The sequence below is a fragment of the Phascolarctos cinereus genome, unplaced genomic scaffold, assembly GCF_003287225.1.
Source record: "Phascolarctos cinereus isolate Bilbo 61053 unplaced genomic scaffold, phaCin_HiC Scaffold_5;HRSCAF=322, whole genome shotgun sequence".
Taxonomy (NCBI): domain Eukaryota; kingdom Metazoa; phylum Chordata; class Mammalia; order Diprotodontia; family Phascolarctidae; genus Phascolarctos; species Phascolarctos cinereus.
The window spans coordinates 81791982-81798588 of NW_027555958.1; positions in this window are offsets into that span (position 1 = coordinate 81791982).

Sequence of the window (6607 nt, forward strand, 5' to 3'; positions counted from 1 at the left end):
TATCTCCACCTGGAGCAGGAAGTGCTTGGCAGAATGAAATGGGCAGTGCAGAAAATTAGAAAATATCATAGAAATTGAGTTAGGAAAATAAATGGTTGGTAAGGGAAAGGATTTTAAAGGTGGAGCCCAACCACTTCCTTTTACAAATAAGGAAGTGGACACAGTGATAAAAAGTGACTTGACCAAAGTCATAATGTGAACTAATTAGATTAGAGGGTGATGCTAAATGTGTTGGAAGGAGAATCCACATTAAAGAAGTAGTGGCCCTTTTGAAGTATTAAAGCATCTGAATAAAAACTAAAACTCAAGCCTTCTAGTGCAGGGACAATTTAGAGCCAGTTTGGGGCAAATGAGAAGTAGAATTATCTCATTCCCATAGGTTGTGCTTCTTTGGAATCCTGATGCCCTTAAAACTGTTGAAATTGAGTTCCAGTCTTGGAGTTAGGAGGACCTGAGTTCCAATCTGGCCTCAGACACTTGACACTTCGTAGCTGTGTGACCCTGGGCAAATCTTAACCCCAATTGCCTCACCAAAAAAAAAAAAAATTGAAATTATTGATGACCCCAAAGAATTTTTATTTTTAAATCTATTAATATTTAACACATTAGGAATGAAAACTGATTGACTTTTAAAATATTAATTCATTTAAATTGAATAGTCAACCCATTACATGTCAACATAACATTTTTATGAAAATGGCTATAATTTCTTTAAAAAAGTTAATGAGAAGAATGGCATTGTTTTTCACATGCAATTCTCTTTAATGTCCCACTTAATGGAAGGCAGTTGGATTGTCATACCTATTTCTGTATTCAGTCAGTTATGATATATTGTTTTGGCTGAAGTACATGAAGAAAATCCAGATTCAGGAGTATTTTAATATGCAAATAACATCTTAGTATTATTATAAAAATAGTGTTCACCTCCTGGACCCCTTTGAAAAGGTCACATCTTTACAAGGACCATATTTTGAGAACCACTGATTTGGATTTTCAGGCAACACTTTTTATTTTTGGCTCCAAACTACCTGCACAGCCTTTTCTTCTGCTGTTATCTTTCATATATGCTTTTTATTTCCACTAAACTAAATTACTCTATTCCTTGTTCTCATCTTGCCCTCTCTGGATTCCCTGCCTTTGCTCTCCTTAGTCCCTATGAATGAAATGGACACTTGCACTTTATCTATGTTATTTACTATTGTCAAAGCCCAGTTTGGGTGCCACCTCCTTCATACATCTTCCCTTGTAAACAATCCCTCCCTTCCCCCAACTTGCAGGTGAAATTGGGCTCTTTTTCCTCAGATTTTTCATTACTTACTGCCATAACCTTCTATCAGACTTAATCACTTTCTCTTATATCTACTCCTGTGTAATTATTTGTGTATTTTTAATTCTTTCCAGTAGACTATATACTTCTTGGGAACATCATCTGTCATATTTATGTTTTATTGGGGAGCCAATCAGCATTGCTTGAGTAGATGAGGGAGGATCTTGGATTTAGAATCATATCACCCGAGGATGCCTGGGGATTTCTTTTGGGGAGCTCTCTATGCCATTGAAATCACAGGGCCTTCTTTTATCCCTGTAACTGCTTTTTCCAGTCTACCCCAAATCATCTAGTTGTGGAAATGGAGGCCTTAGAAAAATGACATGTCCAAGGTCCCATAGCAGAAGGTGTAAAGGACGGGACTGGGATTTGCATCCAGGTCCTCTGACTCCAAAGCCAGCCCATTTTCCACTTGTATCATGCTGCACTTAGTGACGTTTGTTGAATTTGGCATAGCACGTCTCCTAAAAAAACTCTAGTTGAGAAAAGATACATATACATTTGAAAATATTTTGTATATGGCTCATGATATAGGTTATAGATGTCAGGAGAAGACCAGCTAGCCTAAGAAGTTTTCTTATAAGATTCAAAAAGCTTCATGGCAATGCATCAGTTAGCCTTTAGGTCGTCTTAACCATGACCTGCCCCACATTGACATCGGTTCTCCAAAGAAAGAAAATAAGAGGGCTACATACACAACAGGCAATGAGGCAAAATGGATAGAAAACTGGACTTAAAAGAAGATCTGGGTTCAAATCTGACCTCTGACACATACTGGTCACATGACCAGAAGCAAGTCATTTAAGTACAACTACTCTAAGGCTCTAAGTTGCAGAGAAGGGGCCAGCCTTCACTGGCAGAGGGATTTTTCTCTTGGGGTACTCCCTCCACCAATGAAATCACTGGGCTAATTGTTATCCCAACGAAGCACTCAGTGGCATAATTATCCAGTCTGTTTCTCTAGGTCCTAAAGTAGATTTAAAGCCCAATTAGATAACTGCTTCTTCAATTCTTCCCCAAGTTGTATTAGAGTTCTCTTCCCTGCATACCATGGGCACCACTAACAACATCTAATATTGGTAGAATTTAAGCCTCTATGAGAGAAAGGCATGAATGAAAAAGTTTTTTCTAAATATTAAGCAAGTCCGACCAAGACAGTTAGCAAGTTCAAGCTACTGGCATTGCAAATAACTATTAAGGAGAAGTAATTAATTACTTGGTGGCATAGCACAAAAAAGTACTTCTTGAGTCTTTAAGAAACCTCTGGCCATTCTTATATTGTGACAACTCAAATTTAGAAATTTCTCCAACAATGTAAGTTGGAAGAAACTTTTCCCTTAACAGCATGGTTGGTCATTATGTAGATCTGAAGGTTAGCAATCAAATGATTCTCCCAGACATTGCAAAAAGCAGAAGCCCAGGAGAATACCTTTAGCCTAGAATGAGTTCACATGTATTCAACTCAGCCACGGCTGAAAGATTAAGCATCTGTCTATTAATAAGGTGAAAGCTTAGCCCAGCTAAGTGAAATCTTGAGCTAATCGAAAAACTCGCATCAACAGTTGGCTGTCTTTTTTCCCCATTAAATTGCTCTAGATAAAAATGCTTCTTACTCTATCAAACTCAATTTTTCTAAGCCATCCTTGGAGTCAATTGATCAAATTAATAAGCATTTACTAATCTCCTACCAGGTATGAAGCACCGTGATGAATCCTAGGACTACAAAGACAAAAATGAAACAGCCCCTATCCTAAAATAACTTACATCCTGGGGAAGATGAGTGGAGAATAAGAAGTCAAGTCAATATTTATTTATCAACTACTATGGATAATTAAGTAGCACAATGGATAGACCACTAGACTTGGAGTCAGGAAGACATCCTCATCAGTTCACAGCTGGCCTCAGACATTTACTAGCTATGTAACCCTGGGCAAGTCACTTAACCCTGTTTGCCTCAGTTACCTCATCTGTAAAATGAATTGGAGAAGGAAACAGCAAACCATTCCAGTATCTGCCAAGAAAACCCAAATAGAGTCACAAAGTGTTAACACTACTGAAACAACACTACTCAACAACAAAAAAACAAATCACCTACTATGTGCCAGGCACTGATTTAAATGCTGATGACACAAAGGCAAAAGACAGTTTATGCTCTCAAGGAGCTCAGAGTCTAATGAGGGATGCAACATTCAAATAACTTTATATAAATGATATATACAGCATAAATAGGGACAAAGTTAAGGAAAGACTTTCCACATAAGGTGGAACTTTGAGATCAAGGAAGCCAAGGAAGCCAAGAGACAGAAATGAGGAAGGAGGGGTTTCTATACATGGAGGATAGCCAGTGAAAATGCCCAGAGTTGGGAGATGGAGAGGTAATTATGAGGAACTGCAAATACAGCATGCTCTCCACTACAACACGTGGTTTCTCAGTAGGATGTGCTCCCTCTCTAAGCCCAGAGCCAGAATTTGGACCTATGTCCTTTGGCTTCCTATTCTTTCCAATTCTATCTGTCCAGATCTCTTCCTAGTCAACATTCTATTACAACACGTGTGGTACTATGGTCTTTTTCATGCATGACCACCATGTTTGGAGGTCCTAGTAGAGTGGCCATTAAAATTTACCTCTTAGAAAAACACTCAGAGTTGGGTGACAAGTGTCTTAGCCTCTGCAGTACATCTCTTGTTGCCTATTTTTAGGAGGAAAACCTCATTCCTAGTTAGGGTAGTCAATGACCAACTAACAGCCACTTATTGAGCATCTTCCAAATGGTTAATATTGTTAGATCCTCTGGGAGGCACAGAAGCAACCTTAAACATGACTCCTGACTTTAAGAAGCTTAAGATCTAATGAAGATAAACTTAATAGAAAACACCAATAGCAACATCCATTTAATATCTACTAAAGGATTCAAGGTAATTTGTAATAAAGAGCTAAATTTTAAGGAATATCTTCCCAAATAACAAAGAATTGGGGAAAGGAACAGCTTGATGGCACAGTGGTTAGAGTGTCAAGGTCTAGAGTCAAGAAGATCCAAGTTCAAATTTGGCCTCGGACACTATCTATATGACCTTGGGCAAGTCACTTAACCTTGTTTGCCTCATTTCCTCATCTGTCAAATGAGCTGGAGAATAAAATAGCAAACCACACCAGTACCTTTGCCAAAAAAAACCCCAAATAGGGTTACAAAGAGTCAGACATGACTGAAAAACAACTAAACAACAATATTAAGGGTGGTGAGAACCTATGGATTATACTGAAATAGGGTTAGGTGGAGGAACCAGCATGGTACAGTGAAGAAGAAAAAGACAAAAAGAAACAATGCTTGTATTTGAAGTCAGAGAACTGGATACAAATCCTGGCTTTGCCATATTCTAGTGGTATGATCCTGGGTGAGACACCAACCCTGTTTGGGCCTCAGTTTCTTCACATGTGAAATAAGGGAATTCAACTAGATGAAGTCTGAGGACCCTTCCAGCTCTAAATCTTTGATCTAATGAAACATTCATCAAAGTTGTAGGATCACAGGATTTGTAATTAAGCAATATCTGGCAGAAGAAAAGTAAAGTGAAATCCTATATGCATACACCATTTTTCGTCCTTATATGCACATTTTCTTCTCTTCCTAGTAGAAAAGAAAGTTGCAAGAATTCCCCACTTGTCTTCTTTACGACTTCTTCAATTCGCCTGTATCCTCCCCTTCTCTTACATGTCTCAAAGAACTGGGAAATCTTGTCAAATGTAACTGCCAGGGTTGGCAAACGTTATAAAAAGAAAGCAACTTAGTTTCTAGGGTTTTTTTTTTAATTTTTTTTTTTGTCAGGAAAAAGGTCCTCTGACCCCTAAAAATCTAAAGTTTTTGATATAACCTTTGGCCATTTACCAAATTTTCCCTAAGAACTGAAAGAGAAGAAATGAGTGAGGGGAGACAGGAAAAGGGGAGGGATAAACAGCATTATTATTTCCCTTCTAAGGAAAAAAAATTCTGCCAAGGATAAGTTAATTCCCATTCTGTGACAGATTTGAAGCTTCATGAGGGCAAAGTACAATACAATGTTTCATATTGGTTTTTTATATCCCGAGGGCTTCTCACAGTGTCTTACAAGAAGGTAGTATTTAATGTTTATTACACTTTGTAGAATTGAATTTGTCTTGTTTATCCTTGAGGCTCTAATCAATTACATTTTCAGTGTGAGTATTTACACCTCCAAAATTGGCAACTGCAAACAAATCAGTTTTGGTTTGATGTTTTCTTGATTGGCTAGACTTAAGAAAGTGTTAATAATGGAGATTAAACTTAAAAGCCTGCACTATTTTCCTCTCTTCAGGGAACCTGGTTGTTAAACATTTATCCCCACACCTTCATTTTACTCTATAAACATTTCTTGAGCTTAGCAGGACTTTAGTAGAAGGCTCAGGGAATGATGTCATCACCATACTGGAGTCTTAGTGTATAATATAGGAGCATCATCATCATCATCATCATCATCGTAATAATAACTGGAATTTATGTAACACCTTGTTTTGTAAAGTGCTTTACAGCCGTTATCTCATTTGAACCTCACAAAGCCACTGTGCATAAACATAAGACTCTATTACTCTTTCTGTTCATGAACTTGACCCAAATAGAACTCATTTGAAATTTCAAACCGCAATTTTTTCAAAATTCTTAGTTACCTATTGTTGTTGTTCAGTTGTTTTCAGTTATGTCTGATTCTTTATATCTTGGAAAAGACACTACAGTGGATTGGCGTTTCCTTCTCCAGTGCATTTTACAGATGAGGAAACTGAGTTAAACAGGATTAAGAGACTTTCCTAGGGTCACACAGCTAGTAAGTGTCTGAGGCCAGATTTAAAACCAGGAAGATGAGTCTTAATGACTACAGGCCCATCACTTTATCCACTGTGCCGCCTAGCTGCCCTATTACATGTCTTTAAAGGTTGTCTTTTTAGTACTTCTGGTCCTAATAGATAATAACATCTGTCTTTTCTCATTCCGTTGCAGTAATTCTGTTCTATGTTAGTAAACGCTGTTCGGAGCAATAAGTTTGATGATAAGGTCTTAGTCCAATTCCATGCCAAAATTGTCATTACTGAAAAGAATGCAAGTTTAAGAATTGGAAAGGCTCATAGACTTAAAACTTAAAGAACTTAAGATGCCTTAGAAGTCATCTAGTCTAACCATCATTTTACAGATGAAAAAATTGAAGGCTGGATGAGAACTGAAGTGATTAGCCCGAGGTCACACAGCTAATAGGTTTCCAACCCAGGTGTTTGCC